Genomic DNA, 16,604 nt, shown 5'->3' with positions numbered 1-16,604 from the left:
GCCCGGTTTGCCCCGGGTGTGCACCTCGGGTGGGCACCTTGGTGCGCATGCCTTGCCTGGGCTGCGCACCAGGGCGGGCTCAAGATGGCACCCGCGTTCCTTTTTTTTCACTATCTTTCAAAACGGAAATTTTAAAATCTCATTTTTTTTTGCCTTTTTCTGGAAATTAGTGAAGGCAGCGCATCAAAGGTGCGCACCTCGCTGCCCACCACGGTGCGCAACGCCGGTGGGCACCCGGGAGTGCTTCGAAGTGTGCTCCAAGGTGCTGCGTGCACGTTGTCGGAGCCCGGTTTGCCCCGGGTGCGCACCTCGCGTGCACCTTCGTCGGGGTGGGCACCTTGGCTGGGTTTGCCCCGGCTGCGCTCCGAAGCGGGGTTATTGGAGCGCCGCCTCTTTTTTTGTCGGAGCGTTTGGTGGGGTTTCTCGCACTGGCTCTTCCCAGGCCCGGTTGCCACCCTGGCGCGCACGAAGTCGGAAGTAGGGTTAATTGCCCGGGTGCGCACCTTTGCCAGGGTGGGCACCTTGCCTGGGCTGCGCACCAGGGCGGGCTCAAGATGGCACCCGCGTTCCGTTTTTTTCACTATCTTTCAAAACGGAAATTTCAAAATCTCCTTTTTTTTTTGCCTTTTCTGGAAATTAGTGAAGGCAGCGCATCAAAGGTGCGCACCCGGGAGCGCTACGAAGTGTGCTCCAAGGTGCGGCGTGCACGTTGTCGGAGCCCGGTTTGCCTCGGGTGCGCACCTCGCCTGCACCTTGGCCGGGGTGGGCACCTTGGCTGGGTTTGCCCAGGGTGCGCTCCGGAGCGGGGTTACTGGAGCGCCCCCTCTTTTTTTGTCAGAGCGTTTGGTGGGGTTTCTCGCATTGGCTCTTCCCAGGCCCGGTTGTTGGGTGCGCTCCCACCCTGGCGCGCGCGAGGTTGGAAGTTGGGTTAATTGCCCGGGCGCGCACCTTCGCCAGGGTGGGCACCTTGGTGCGCACACCTTGGCTGGGCTGCGCACCAGGGCGGGCTCAAGATGGCACCAGCATTCCCTTTTTTTCACTATCTTTCAAAACGGAAATTTTAAAATCTCATTTTTTTTTGCCTTTTATGGAAATTAGTGAAGGCATCGCATCAAAGGTGCGCACCTCGCTGCCCACCTTGGTGTGCTCCGAGGTGCCCACCACGGTGCGAACCCGGGAGCGCCCCGATGTGTGCTCCAAGGTGCGGCGTGCACGAAGTCAGACCCCGGTTTGCCCCGGGTGCGCACCTCGCGTGCACCTTGGTGCGCACACCTTGGCTGGGTTGCGCGCCCTGGTGGGCACCATGGTGCGCACCAAGGAGCGCTCCGAAGTGTGCTCCAAGGTGCGCCGTGCACGAAGTCGGAGCCCGGTTTGCCCCGGGTGCGCACCTCGCGTGCACCTTCGCCGCGGTGGGCACCATGGCGTGCACGAAGTCGGAGCCCGGTTTGCCCCGGGTGCGCACCTCGCGTGCACCTTCGCCGGGGTGGGCACCTTGGTGTGCAGACCTTGGCTGGGTTGCGCGCCCTGGTGGGCACCATGGTGCGCACCAAGGAGCGCTCCGAAGTGTGCTCCAAGGTGCGGCCTGCACGAAGTCGGAGCCCGGTTGGCCCCGGGTGTGCACCTCGGGTGGGCACCTTGGTGCGCATGCCTTGCCTGGGCTGCGCACCAGGGCGGGCTCAAGATGGCACCCGCGTTCCTTTTTTTTCACTATCTTTCAAAACGGAAATTTTAAAATCTCATTTTTTTTTGCCTTTTTCTGGAAATTAGTGAAGGCAGCGCATCAAAGGTGCGCACCTCGCTGCCCACCACGGTGCGCAACGCCGGTGGGCACCCGGGAGTGCTTCGAAGTGTGCTCCAAGGTGCTGCGTGCACGTTGTCGGAGCCCGGTTTGCCCCGGGTGCGCACCTCGCGTGCACCTTCGTCGGGGTGGGCACCTTGGCTGGGTTTGCCCCGGCTGCGCTCCGAAGCGGGGTTATTGGAGCGCCGCCTCTTTTTTTGTCGGAGCGTTTGGTGGGGTTTCTCGCATTGGCTCTTCCCAGGCCCGGTTGCCACCCTGGCGCGCACGAAGTCGGAAGTAGGGTTAATTGCCCGGGTGCGCACCTTTGCCAGGGTGGGCACCTTGCCTGGGCTGCGCACCAGGGCGGGCTCAAGATGGCACCCGCGTTCCGTTTTTTTCACTATCTTTCAAAACGGAAATTTCAAAATCTCCTTTTTTTTTTGCCTTTTCTGGAAATTAGTGAAGGCAGCGCATCAAAGGTGCGCACCCGGGAGCGCTACGAAGTGTGCTCCAAGGTGCGGCGTGCACGTTGTCGGAGCCCGGTTTGCCTCGGGTGCGCACCTCGCCTGCACCTTGGCCGGGGTGGGCACCTTGGCTGGGTTTGCCCAGGGTGCGCTCCGGAGCGGGGTTACTGGAGCGCCCCCTCTTTTTTTGTCAGAGCGTTTGGTGGGGTTTCTCGCATTGGCTCTTCCCAGGCCCGGTTGTTGGGTGCGCTCCCACCCTGGCGCGCGCGAGGTTGGAAGTTGGGTTAATTGCCCGGGCGCGCACCTTCGCCAGGGTGGGCACCTTGGTGCGCACACCTTGGCTGGGCTGCGCACCAGGGCGGGCTCAAGATGGCACCAGCATTCCCTTTTTTTCACTATCTTTCAAAACGGAAATTTTAAAATCTCGTTTTTTTTTGCCTTTTATGGAAATTAGTGAAGGCATCGCATCAAAGGTGCGCACCTCGCTGCCCACCTTGGTGTGCTCCGAGGTGCCCACCACGGTGCGAACCCGGGAGCGCCCCGATGTGTGCTCCAAGGTGTGGCGTGCACGAAGTCGGACCCCGGTTTGCCCCGGGTGCGCACCTCGCGTGCACCTTGGTGCGCACACCTTGGCTGGGTTGCGCGCCCTGGTGGGCACCATGGTGCGCACCAAGGAGCGCTCCGAAGTGTGCTCCAAGGTGCGCCGTGCACGAAGTCGGAGCCCGGTTTGCCCCGGGTGCGCACCTCGCGTGCACCTTCGCCGCGGTGGGCACCATGGCGTGCACGAAGTCGGAGCCCGGTTTGCCCCGGGTGCGCACCTCGCGTGCACCTTCGCCGGGGTGGGCACCTTGGTGTGCAGACCTTGGCTGGGTTGCGCGCCCTGGTGGGCACCATGGTGCGCACCAAGGAGCGCTCCGAAGTGTGCTCCAAGGTGCGGCCTGCACGAAGTCGGAGCCCGGTTGGCCCCGGGTGTGCACCTCGGGTGGGCACCTTGGTGCGCATGCCTTGCCTGGGCTGCGCACCAGGGCGGGCTCAAGATGGCACCCGCGTTCCTTTTTTTTCACTATCTTTCAAAACGGAAATTTTAAAATCTCATTTTTTTTTGCCTTTTTCTGGAAATTAGTGAAGGCAGCGCATCAAAGGTGCGCACCTCGCTGCCCACCACGGTGCGCAACGCCGGTGGGCACCCGGGAGTGCTTCGAAGTGTGCTCCAAGGTGCTGCGTGCACGTTGTCGGAGCCCGGTTTGCCCCGGGTGCGCACCTCGCGTGCACCTTCGTCGGGGTGGGCACCTTGGCTGGGTTTGCCCCGGCTGCGCTCCGAAGCGGGGTTATTGGAGCGCCGCCTCTTTTTTTGTCGGAGCGTTTGGTGGGGTTTCTCGCATTGGCTCTTCCCAGGCCCGGTTGCCACCCTGGCGCGCACGAAGTCGGAAGTAGGGTTAATTGCCCGGGTGCGCACCTTTGCCAGGGTGGGCACCTTGCCTGGGCTGCGCACCAGGGCGGGCTCAAGATGGCACCCGCGTTCCGTTTTTTTCACTATCTTTCAAAACGGAAATTTCAAAATCTCCTTTTTTTTTTGCCTTTTCTGGAAATTAGTGAAGGCAGCGCATCAAAGGTGCGCACCCGGGAGCGCTACGAAGTGTGCTCCAAGGTGCGGCGTGCACGTTGTCGGAGCCCGGTTTGCCTCGGGTGCGCACCTCGCCTGCACCTTGGCCGGGGTGGGCACCTTGGCTGGGTTTGCCCAGGGTGCGCTCCGGAGCGGGGTTACTGGAGCGCCCCCTCTTTTTTTGTCAGAGCGTTTGGTGGGGTTTCTCGCATTGGCTCTTCCCAGGCCCGGTTGTTGGGTGCGCTCCCACCCTGGCGCGCGCGAGGTTGGAAGTTGGGTTAATTGCCCGGGCGCGCACCTTCGCCAGGGTGGGCACCTTGGTGCGCACACCTTGGCTGGGCTGCGCACCAGGGCGGGCTCAAGATGGCACCAGCATTCCCTTTTTTTCACTATCTTTCAAAACGGAAATTTTAAAATCTCGTTTTTTTTTGCCTTTTATGGAAATTAGTGAAGGCATCGCATCAAAGGTGCGCACCTCGCTGCCCACCTTGGTGTGCTCCGAGGTGCCCACCACGGTGCGAACCCGGGAGCGCCCCGATGTGTGCTCCAAGGTGCGGCGTGCACGAAGTCGGACCCCGGTTTGCCCCGGGTGCGCACCTCGCGTGCACCTTGGTGCGCACACCTTGGCTGGGTTGCGCGCCCTGGTGGGCACCATGGTGCGCACCAAGGAGCGCTCCGAAGTGTGCTCCAAGGTGCGCCGTGCACGAAGTCGGAGCCCGGTTTGCCCCGGGTGCGCACCTCGCGTGCACCTTCGCCGCGGTGGGCACCATGGCGTGCACGAAGTCGGAGCCCGGTTTGCCCCGGGTGCGCACCTCGCGTGCACCTTCGCCGGGGTGGGCACCTTGGTGTGCAGACCTTGGCTGGGTTGCGCGCCCTGGTGGGCACCATGGTGCGCACCAAGGAGCGCTCCGAAGTGTGCTCCAAGGTGCGGCCTGCACGAAGTCGGAGCCCGGTTTGCCACCCTGGCGCGCACGAAGTCGGAAGTAGGGTTAATTGCCCGGGTGCGCACCTTTGCCAGGGTGGGCACCTTGCCTGGGCTGCGCACCAGGGCGGGCTCAAGATGGCACCCGCGTTCCGTTTTTTTCACTATCTTTCAAAACGGAAATTTCAAAATCTCCTTTTTTTTTGCCTTTTCTGGAAATTAGTGAAGGCAGCGCATCAAAGGTGCGCACCCGGGAGCGCTACGAAGTGTGCTCCAAGGTGCGGCGTGCACGTTGTCGGAGCCCGGTTTGCCCCGGGTGCGCACCTCGCCTGCACCTTGGCCGGGGTGGGCACCTTGGCTGGGTTTGCCCAGGGTGCGCTCCGGAGCGGGGTTACTGGAGCGCCCCCTCTTTTTTTGTCAGAGCGTTTGGTGGGGTTTCTCGCATTGGCTCTTCCCAGGCCCGGTTGTTGGGTGCGCTCCCACCCTGGCGCGCGCGAGGTTGGAAGTTGGGTTAATTGCCCGGGCGCGCACCTTCGCCAGGGTGGGCACCTTGGTGCGCACACCTTGGCTGGGCTGCGCACCAGGGCGGGCTCAAGATGGCACCAGCATTCCCTTTTTTTCACTATCTTTCAAAACGGAAATTTTAAAATCTCGTTTTTTTTTGCCTTTTATGGAAATTAGTGAAGGCATCGCATCAAAGGTGCGCACCTCGCTGCCCACCTTGGTGTGCTCCGAGGTGCCCACCACGGTGCGAACCCGGGAGCGCCCCGATGTGTGCTCCAAGGTGCGGCGTGCACGAAGTCGGACCCCGGTTTGCCCCGGGTGCGCACCTCGCGTGCACCTTGGTGCGCACACCTTGGCTGGGTTGCGCGCCCTGGTGGGCACCATGGTGCGCACCAAGGAGCGCTCCGAAGTGTGCTCCAAGGTGCGCCGTGCACGAAGTCGGAGCCCGGTTTGCCCCGGGTGCGCACCTCGCGTGCACCTTCGCCGCGGTGGGCACCATGGCGTGCACGAAGTCGGAGCCCGGTTTGCCCCGGGTGCGCACCTCGCGTGCACCTTCGCCGGGGTGGGCACCTTGGTGTGCAGACCTTGGCTGGGTTGCGCGCCCTGGTGGGCACCATGGTGCGCACCAAGGAGCGCTCCGAAGTGTGCTCCAAGGTGCGGCCTGCACGAAGTCGGAGCCTGGTTTGCCACCCTGGCGCGCACGAAGTCGGAAGTAGGGTTAATTGCCCGGGTGCGCACCTTTGCCAGGGTGGGCACCTTGCCTGGGCTGCGCACCAGGGCGGGCTCAAGATGGCACCCGCGTTCCATTTTTTTCACTATCTTTCAAAACGGAAATTTCAAAATCTCCTTTTTTTTTTGCCTTTTCTGGAAATTAGTGAAGGCAGCGCATCAAAGGTGCGCACCCGGGAGCGCTACGAAGTGTGCTCCAAGGTGCGGCGTGCACGTTGTCGGAGCCCGGTTTGCCCCGGGTGCGCACCTCGCCTGCACCTTGGCCGGGGTGGGCACCTTGGCTGGGTTTGCCCAGGGTGCGCTCCGAAGCGGGGTTACTGGAGCGCCCCCTCTTTTTTTGTCAGAGCGTTTGGTGGGGTTTCTCGCATTGGCTCTTCCCAGGCCCGGTTGTTGGGTGCGCTCCCACCCTGGCGCGCGCGAGGTTGGAAGTTGGGTTAATTGCCCGGGCGCGCACCTTCGCCAGGGTGGGCACCTTGGTGCGCACACCTTGGCTGGGCTGCGCACCAGGGCGGGCTCAAGATGGCACCAGCATTCCCTTTTTTTCACTATCTTTCAAAACGGAAATTTTAAAATCTCATTTTTTTTTGCCTTTTATGGAAATTAGTGAAGGCATCGCATCAAAGGTGCGCACCTCGCTGCCCACCTTGGTGTGCTCCGAGGTGCCCACCACGGTGCGAACCCGGGAGCGCCCCGATGTGTGCTCCAAGGTGCGGCGTGCACGAAGTCGGACCCCGGTTTGCCCCGGGTGCGCACCTCGCGTGCACCTTGGTGCGCACACCTTGGCTGGGTTGCGCGCCCTGGTGGGCACCATGGTGCGCACCAAGGAGCGCTCCGAAGTGTGCTCCAAGGTGCGCCGTGCACGAAGTCAGAGCCCGGTTTGCCCCGGGTGCGCACCTCGCGTGCACCTTCGCCGCGGTGGGCACCATGGCGTGCACGAAGTCGGAGCCCGGTTTGCCCCGGGTGCGCACCTCGCGTGCACCTTCGCCGGGGTGGGCACCTTGGTGTGCAGACCTTGGCTGGGTTGCGCGCCCTGGTGGGCACCATGGTGCGCACCAAGGAGCGCTCCGAAGTGTGCTCCAAGGTGCGGCCTGCACGAAGTCGGAGCCCGGTTTGCCCCGGGTGTGCACCTCGGGTGGGCACCTTGGTGCGCATGCCTTGCCTGGGCTGCGCACCAGGGCGGGCTCAAGATGGCACCCGCGTTCCTTTTTTTTCACTATCTTTCAAAACGGAAATTTTAAAATCTCATTTTTTTTTGCCTTTTTCTGGAAATTAGTGAAGGCAGCGCATCAAAGGTGCGCACCTCGCTGCCCACCACGGTGCGCAACGCCGGTGGGCACCCGGGAGTGCTTCGAAGTGTGCTCCAAGGTGCTGCGTGCACGTTGTCGGAGCCCGGTTTGCCCCGGGTGCGCACCTCGCGTGCACCTTCGTCGGGGTGGGCACCTTGGCTGGGTTTGCCCCGGCTGCGCTCCGAAGCGGGGTTATTGGAGCGCCGCCTCTTTTTTTGTCGGAGCGTTTGGTGGGGTTTCTCGCACTGGCTCTTCCCAGGCCCGGTTGCCACCCTGGCGCGCACGAAGTCGGAAGTAGGGTTAATTGCCCGGGTGCGCACCTTTGCCAGGGTGGGCACCTTGCCTGGGCTGCGCACCAGGGCGGGCTCAAGATGGCACCCGCGTTCCGTTTTTTTCACTATCTTTCAAAACGGAAATTTCAAAATCTCCTTTTTTTTTTGCCTTTTCTGGAAATTAGTGAAGGCAGCGCATCAAAGGTGCGCACCCGGGAGCGCTACGAAGTGTGCTCCAAGGTGCGGCGTGCACGTTGTCGGAGCCCGGTTTGCCTCGGGTGCGCACCTCGCCTGCACCTTGGCCGGGGTGGGCACCTTGGCTGGGTTTGCCCAGGGTGCGCTCCGGAGCGGGGTTACTGGAGCGCCCCCTCTTTTTTTGTCAGAGCGTTTGGTGGGGTTTCTCGCATTGGCTCTTCCCAGGCCCGGTTGTTGGGTGCGCTCCCACCCTGGCGCGCGCGAGGTTGGAAGTTGGGTTAATTGCCCGGGCGCGCACCTTCGCCAGGGTGGGCACCTTGGTGCGCACACCTTGGCTGGGCTGCGCACCAGGGCGGGCTCAAGATGGCACCAGCATTCCCTTTTTTTCACTATCTTTCAAAACGGAAATTTTAAAATCTCGTTTTTTTTTGCCTTTTATGGAAATTAGTGAAGGCATCGCATCAAAGGTGCGCACCTCGCTGCCCACCTTGGTGTGCTCCGAGGTGCCCACCACGGTGCGAACCCGGGAGCGCCCCGATGTGTGCTCCAAGGTGCGGCGTGCACGAAGTCAGACCCCGGTTTGCCCCGGGTGCGCACCTCGCGTGCACCTTGGTGCGCACACCTTGGCTGGGTTGCGCGCCCTGGTGGGCACCATGGTGCGCACCAAGGAGCGCTCCGAAGTGTGCTCCAAGGTGCGCCGTGCACGAAGTCGGAGCCCGGTTTGCCCCGGGTGCGCACCTCGCGTGCACCTTCGCCGCGGTGGGCACCATGGCGTGCACGAAGTCGGAGCCCGGTTTGCCCCGGGTGCGCACCTCGCGTGCACCTTCGCCGGGGTGGGCACCTTGGTGTGCAGACCTTGGCTGGGTTGCGCGCCCTGGTGGGCACCATGGTGCGCACCAAGGAGCGCTCCGAAGTGTGCTCCAAGGTGCGGCCTGCACGAAGTCGGAGCCCGGTTGGCCCCGGGTGTGCACCTCGGGTGGGCACCTTGGTGCGCATGCCTTGCCTGGGCTGCGCACCAGGGCGGGCTCAAGATGGCACCCGCGTTCCTTTTTTTTCACTATCTTTCAAAACGGAAATTTTAAAATCTCATTTTTTTTTGCCTTTTTCTGGAAATTAGTGAAGGCAGCGCATCAAAGGTGCGCACCTCGCTGCCCACCACGGTGCGCAACGCCGGTGGGCACCCGGGAGTGCTTCGAAGTGTGCTCCAAGGTGCTGCGTGCACGTTGTCGGAGCCCGGTTTGCCCCGGGTGCGCACCTCGCGTGCACCTTCGTCGGGGTGGGCACCTTGGCTGGGTTTGCCCCGGCTGCGCTCCGAAGCGGGGTTATTGGAGCGCCGCCTCTTTTTTTGTCGGAGCGTTTGGTGGGGTTTCTCGCATTGGCTCTTCCCAGGCCCGGTTGCCACCCTGGCGCGCACGAAGTCGGAAGTAGGGTTAATTGCCCGGGTGCGCACCTTTGCCAGGGTGGGCACCTTGCCTGGGCTGCGCACCAGGGCGGGCTCAAGATGGCACCCGCGTTCCGTTTTTTTCACTATCTTTCAAAACGGAAATTTCAAAATCTCCTTTTTTTTTTGCCTTTTCTGGAAATTAGTGAAGGCAGCGCATCAAAGGTGCGCACCCGGGAGCGCTACGAAGTGTGCTCCAAGGTGCGGCGTGCACGTTGTCGGAGCCCGGTTTGCCTCGGGTGCGCACCTCGCCTGCACCTTGGCCGGGGTGGGCACCTTGGCTGGGTTTGCCCAGGGTGCGCTCCGGAGCGGGGTTACTGGAGCGCCCCCTCTTTTTTTGTCAGAGCGTTTGGTGGGGTTTCTCGCATTGGCTCTTCCCAGGCCCGGTTGTTGGGTGCGCTCCCACCCTGGCGCGCGCGAGGTTGGAAGTTGGGTTAATTGCCCGGGCGCGCACCTTCGCCAGGGTGGGCACCTTGGTGCGCACACCTTGGCTGGGCTGCGCACCAGGGCGGGCTCAAGATGGCACCAGCATTCCCTTTTTTTCACTATCTTTCAAAACGGAAATTTTAAAATCTCGTTTTTTTTTGCCTTTTATGGAAATTAGTGAAGGCATCGCATCAAAGGTGCGCACCTCGCTGCCCACCTTGGTGTGCTCCGAGGTGCCCACCACGGTGCGAACCCGGGAGCGCCCCGATGTGTGCTCCAAGGTGCGGCGTGCACGAAGTCGGACCCCGGTTTGCCCCGGGTGCGCACCTCGCGTGCACCTTGGTGCGCACACCTTGGCTGGGTTGCGCGCCCTGGTGGGCACCATGGTGCGCACCAAGGAGCGCTCCGAAGTGTGCTCCAAGGTGCGCCGTGCACGAAGTCGGAGCCCGGTTTGCCCCGGGTGCGCACCTCGCGTGCACCTTCGCCGCGGTGGGCACCATGGCGTGCACGAAGTCGGAGCCCGGTTTGCCCCGGGTGCGCACCTCGCGTGCACCTTCGCCGGGGTGGGCACCTTGGTGTGCAGACCTTGGCTGGGTTGCGCGCCCTGGTGGGCACCATGGTGCGCACCAAGGAGCGCTCCGAAGTGTGCTCCAAGGTGCGGCCTGCACGAAGTCGGAGCCCGGTTGGCCCCGGGTGTGCACCTCGGGTGGGCACCTTGGTGCGCATGCCTTGCCTGGGCTGCGCACCAGGGCGGGCTCAAGATGGCACCCGCGTTCCTTTTTTTTCACTATCTTTCAAAACGGAAATTTTAAAATCTCATTTTTTTTTGCCTTTTTCTGGAAATTAGTGAAGGCAGCGCATCAAAGGTGCGCACCTCGCTGCCCACCACGGTGCGCAACGCCGGTGGGCACCCGGGAGTGCTTCGAAGTGTGCTCCAAGGTGCTGCGTGCACGTTGTCGGAGCCCGGTTTGCCCCGGGTGCGCACCTCGCGTGCACCTTCGTCGGGGTGGGCACCTTGGCTGGGTTTGCCCCGGCTGCGCTCCGAAGCGGGGTTATTGGAGCGCCGCCTCTTTTTTTGTCGGAGCGTTTGGTGGGGTTTCTCGCATTGGCTCTTCCCAGGCCCGGTTGCCACCCTGGCGCGCACGAAGTCGGAAGTAGGGTTAATTGCCCGGGTGCGCACCTTTGCCAGGGTGGGCACCTTGCCTGGGCTGCGCACCAGGGCGGGCTCAAGATGGCACCCGCGTTCCGTTTTTTTCACTATCTTTCAAAACGGAAATTTCAAAATCTCCTTTTTTTTTTGCCTTTTCTGGAAATTAGTGAAGGCAGCGCATCAAAGGTGCGCACCCGGGAGCGCTACGAAGTGTGCTCCAAGGTGCGGCGTGCACGTTGTCGGAGCCCGGTTTGCCTCGGGTGCGCACCTCGCCTGCACCTTGGCCGGGGTGGGCACCTTGGCTGGGTTTGCCCAGGGTGCGCTCCGGAGCGGGGTTACTGGAGCGCCCCCTCTTTTTTTGTCAGAGCGTTTGGTGGGGTTTCTCGCATTGGCTCTTCCCAGGCCCGGTTGTTGGGTGCGCTCCCACCCTGGCGCGCGCGAGGTTGGAAGTTGGGTTAATTGCCCGGGCGCGCACCTTCGCCAGGGTGGGCACCTTGGTGCGCACACCTTGGCTGGGCTGCGCACCAGGGCGGGCTCAAGATGGCACCAGCATTCCCTTTTTTTCACTATCTTTCAAAACGGAAATTTTAAAATCTCGTTTTTTTTTGCCTTTTATGGAAATTAGTGAAGGCATCGCATCAAAGGTGCGCACCTCGCTGCCCACCTTGGTGTGCTCCGAGGTGCCCACCACGGTGCGAACCCGGGAGCGCCCCGATGTGTGCTCCAAGGTGCGGCGTGCACGAAGTCGGACCCCGGTTTGCCCCGGGTGCGCACCTCGCGTGCACCTTGGTGCGCACACCTTGGCTGGGTTGCGCGCCCTGGTGGGCACCATGGTGCGCACCAAGGAGCGCTCCGAAGTGTGCTCCAAGGTGCGCCGTGCACGAAGTCGGAGCCCGGTTTGCCCCGGGTGCGCACCTCGCGTGCACCTTCGCCGCGGTGGGCACCATGGCGTGCACGAAGTCGGAGCCCGGTTTGCCCCGGGTGCGCACCTCGCGTGCACCTTCGCCGGGGTGGGCACCTTGGTGTGCAGACCTTGGCTGGGTTGCGCGCCCTGGTGGGCACCATGGTGCGCACCAAGGAGCGCTCCGAAGTGTGCTCCAAGGTGCGGCCTGCACGAAGTCGGAGCCCGGTTTGCCACCCTGGCGCGCACGAAGTCGGAAGTAGGGTTAATTGCCCGGGTGCGCACCTTTGCCAGGGTGGGCACCTTGCCTGGGCTGCGCACCAGGGCGGGCTCAAGATGGCACCCGCGTTCCGTTTTTTTCACTATCTTTCAAAACGGAAATTTCAAAATCTCCTTTTTTTTTGCCTTTTCTGGAAATTAGTGAAGGCAGCGCATCAAAGGTGCGCACCCGGGAGCGCTACGAAGTGTGCTCCAAGGTGCGGCGTGCACGTTGTCGGAGCCCGGTTTGCCCCGGGTGCGCACCTCGCCTGCACCTTGGCCGGGGTGGGCACCTTGGCTGGGTTTGCCCAGGGTGCGCTCCGGAGCGGGGTTACTGGAGCGCCCCCTCTTTTTTTGTCAGAGCGTTTGGTGGGGTTTCTCGCATTGGCTCTTCCCAGGCCCGGTTGTTGGGTGCGCTCCCACCCTGGCGCGCGCGAGGTTGGAAGTTGGGTTAATTGCCCGGGCGCGCACCTTCGCCAGGGTGGGCACCTTGGTGCGCACACCTTGGCTGGGCTGCGCACCAGGGCGGGCTCAAGATGGCACCAGCATTCCCTTTTTTTCACTATCTTTCAAAACGGAAATTTTAAAATCTCGTTTTTTTTTGCCTTTTATGGAAATTAGTGAAGGCATCGCATCAAAGGTGCGCACCTCGCTGCCCACCTTGGTGTGCTCCGAGGTGCCCACCACGGTGCGAACCCGGGAGCGCCCCGATGTGTGCTCCAAGGTGCGGCGTGCACGAAGTCGGACCCCGGTTTGCCCCGGGTGCGCACCTCGCGTGCACCTTGGTGCGCACACCTTGGCTGGGTTGCGCGCCCTGGTGGGCACCATGGTGCGCACCAAGGAGCGCTCCGAAGTGTGCTCCAAGGTGCGCCGTGCACGAAGTCGGAGCCCGGTTTGCCCCGGGTGCGCACCTCGCGTGCACCTTCGCCGCGGTGGGCACCATGGCGTGCACGAAGTCGGAGCCCGGTTTGCCCCGGGTGCGCACCTCGCGTGCACCTTCGCCGGGGTGGGCACCTTGGTGTGCAGACCTTGGCTGGGTTGCGCGCCCTGGTGGGCACCATGGTGCGCACCAAGGAGCGCTCCGAAGTGTGCTCCAAGGTGCGGCCTGCACGAAGTCGGAGCCTGGTTTGCCACCCTGGCGCGCACGAAGTCGGAAGTAGGGTTAATTGCCCGGGTGCGCACCTTTGCCAGGGTGGGCACCTTGCCTGGGCTGCGCACCAGGGCGGGCTCAAGATGGCACCCGCGTTCCATTTTTTTCACTATCTTTCAAAACGGAAATTTCAAAATCTCCTTTTTTTTTTGCCTTTTCTGGAAATTAGTGAAGGCAGCGCATCAAAGGTGCGCACCCGGGAGCGCTACGAAGTGTGCTCCAAGGTGCGGCGTGCACGTTGTCGGAGCCCGGTTTGCCCCGGGTGCGCACCTCGCCTGCACCTTGGCCGGGGTGGGCACCTTGGCTGGGTTTGCCCAGGGTGCGCTCCGAAGCGGGGTTACTGGAGCGCCCCCTCTTTTTTTGTCAGAGCGTTTGGTGGGGTTTCTCGCATTGGCTCTTCCCAGGCCCGGTTGTTGGGTGCGCTCCCACCCTGGCGCGCGCGAGGTTGGAAGTTGGGTTAATTGCCCGGGCGCGCACCTTCGCCAGGGTGGGCACCTTGGTGCGCACACCTTGGCTGGGCTGCGCACCAGGGCGGGCTCAAGATGGCACCAGCATTCCCTTTTTTTCACTATCTTTCAAAACGGAAATTTTAAAATCTCATTTTTTTTTGCCTTTTATGGAAATTAGTGAAGGCATCGCATCAAAGGTGCGCACCTCGCTGCCCACCTTGGTGTGCTCCGAGGTGCCCACCACGGTGCGAACCCGGGAGCGCCCCGATGTGTGCTCCAAGGTGCGGCGTGCACGAAGTCGGACCCCGGTTTGCCCCGGGTGCGCACCTCGCGTGCACCTTGGTGCGCACACCTTGGCTGGGTTGCGCGCCCTGGTGGGCACCATGGTGCGCACCAAGGAGCGCTCCGAAGTGTGCTCCAAGGTGCGCCGTGCACGAAGTCAGAGCCCGGTTTGCCCCGGGTGCGCACCTCGCGTGCACCTTCGCCGCGGTGGGCACCATGGCGTGCACGAAGTCGGAGCCCGGTTTGCCCCGGGTGCGCACCTCGCGTGCACCTTCGCCGGGGTGGGCACCTTGGTGTGCAGACCTTGGCTGGGTTGCGCGCCCTGGTGGGCACCATGGTGCGCACCAAGGAGCGCTCCGAAGTGTGCTCCAAGGTGCGGCCTGCACGAAGTCGGAGCCCGGTTTGCCCCGGGTGTGCACCTCGGGTGGGCACCTTGGTGCGCATGCCTTGCCTGGGCTGCGCACCAGGGCGGGCTCAAGATGGCACCCGCGTTCCTTTTTTTTCACTATCTTTCAAAACGGAAATTTTAAAATCTCATTTTTTTTTGCCTTTTTCTGGAAATTAGTGAAGGCAGCGCATCAAAGGTGCGCACCTCGCTGCCCACCACGGTGCGCAACGCCGGTGGGCACCCGGGAGTGCTTCGAAGTGTGCTCCAAGGTGCTGCGTGCACGTTGTCGGAGCCCGGTTTGCCCCGGGTGCGCACCTCGCGTGCACCTTCGTCGGGGTGGGCACCTTGGCTGGGTTTGCCCCGGCTGCGCTCCGAAGCGGGGTTATTGGAGCGCCGCCTCTTTTTTTGTCGGAGCGTTTGGTGGGGTTTCTCGCACTGGCTCTTCCCAGGCCCGGTTGCCACCCTGGCGCGCACGAAGTCGGAAGTAGGGTTAATTGCCCGGGTGCGCACCTTTGCCAGGGTGGGCACCTTGCCTGGGCTGCGCACCAGGGCGGGCTCAAGATGGCACCCGCGTTCCGTTTTTTTCACTATCTTTCAAAACGGAAATTTCAAAATCTCCTTTTTTTTTTGCCTTTTCTGGAAATTAGTGAAGGCAGCGCATCAAAGGTGCGCACCCGGGAGCGCTACGAAGTGTGCTCCAAGGTGCGGCGTGCACGTTGTCGGAGCCCGGTTTGCCTCGGGTGCGCACCTCGCCTGCACCTTGGCCGGGGTGGGCACCTTGGCTGGGTTTGCCCAGGGTGCGCTCCGGAGCGGGGTTACTGGAGCGCCCCCTCTTTTTTTGTCAGAGCGTTTGGTGGGGTTTCTCGCATTGGCTCTTCCCAGGCCCGGTTGTTGGGTGCGCTCCCACCCTGGCGCGCGCGAGGTTGGAAGTTGGGTTAATTGCCCGGGCGCGCACCTTCGCCAGGGTGGGCACCTTGGTGCGCACACCTTGGCTGGGCTGCGCACCAGGGCGGGCTCAAGATGGCACCAGCATTCCCTTTTTTTCACTATCTTTCAAAACGGAAATTTTAAAATCTCGTTTTTTTTTGCCTTTTATGGAAATTAGTGAAGGCATCGCATCAAAGGTGCGCACCTCGCTGCCCACCTTGGTGTGCTCCGAGGTGCCCACCACGGTGCGAACCCGGGAGCGCCCCGATGTGTGCTCCAAGGTGCGGCGTGCACGAAGTCAGACCCCGGTTTGCCCCGGGTGCGCACCTCGCGTGCACCTTGGTGCGCACACCTTGGCTGGGTTGCGCGCCCTGGTGGGCACCATGGTGCGCACCAAGGAGCGCTCCGAAGTGTGCTCCAAGGTGCGCCGTGCACGAAGTCGGAGCCCGGTTTGCCCCGGGTGCGCACCTCGCGTGCACCTTCGCCGCGGTGGGCACCATGGCGTGCACGAAGTCGGAGCCCGGTTTGCCCCGGGTGCGCACCTCGCGTGCACCTTCGCCGGGGTGGGCACCTTGGTGTGCAGACCTTGGCTGGGTTGCGCGCCCTGGTGGGCACCATGGTGCGCACCAAGGAGCGCTCCGAAGTGTGCTCCAAGGTGCGGCCTGCACGAAGTCGGAGCCCGGTTGGCCCCGGGTGTGCACCTCGGGTGGGCACCTTGGTGCGCATGCCTTGCCTGGGCTGCGCACCAGGGCGGGCTCAAGATGGCACCCGCGTTCCTTTTTTTTCACTATCTTTCAAAACGGAAATTTTAAAATCTCATTTTTTTTTGCCTTTTTCTGGAAATTAGTGAAGGCAGCGCATCAAAGGTGCGCACCTCGCTGCCCACCACGGTGCGCAACGCCGGTGGGCACCCGGGAGTGCTTCGAAGTGTGCTCCAAGGTGCTGCGTGCACGTTGTCGGAGCCCGGTTTGCCCCGGGTGCGCACCTCGCGTGCACCTTCGTCGGGGTGGGCACCTTGGCTGGGTTTGCCCCGGCTGCGCTCCGAAGCGGGGTTATTGGAGCGCCGCCTCTTTTTTTGTCGGAGCGTTTGGTGGGGTTTCTCGCATTGGCTCTTCCCAGGCCCGGTTGCCACCCTGGCGCGCACGAAGTCGGAAGTAGGGTTAATTGCCCGGGTGCGCACCTTTGCCAGGGTGGGCACCTTGCCTGGGCTGCGCACCAGGGCGGGCTCAAGATGGCACCCGCGTTCCGTTTTTTTCACTATCTTTCAAAACGGAAATTTCAAAATCTCCTTTTTTTTTTGCCTTTTCTGGAAATTAGTGAAGGCAGCGCATCAAAGGTGCGCACCCGGGAGCGCTACGAAGTGTGCTCCAAGGTGCGGCGTGCACGTTGTCGGAGCCCGGTTTGCCTCGGGTGCGCACCTCGCCTGCACCTTGGCCGGGGTGGGCACCTTGGCTGGGTTTGCCCAGGGTGCGCTCCGGAG

Source organism: Cryptomeria japonica, unplaced genomic scaffold (assembly GCF_030272615.1).
Source record: "Cryptomeria japonica unplaced genomic scaffold, Sugi_1.0 HiC_scaffold_20, whole genome shotgun sequence".
In the NCBI taxonomy this organism is placed as follows: Eukaryota; Viridiplantae; Streptophyta; class Pinopsida; order Cupressales; family Cupressaceae; genus Cryptomeria; species Cryptomeria japonica.
This window is presented reverse-complemented; position numbering follows the sequence as displayed.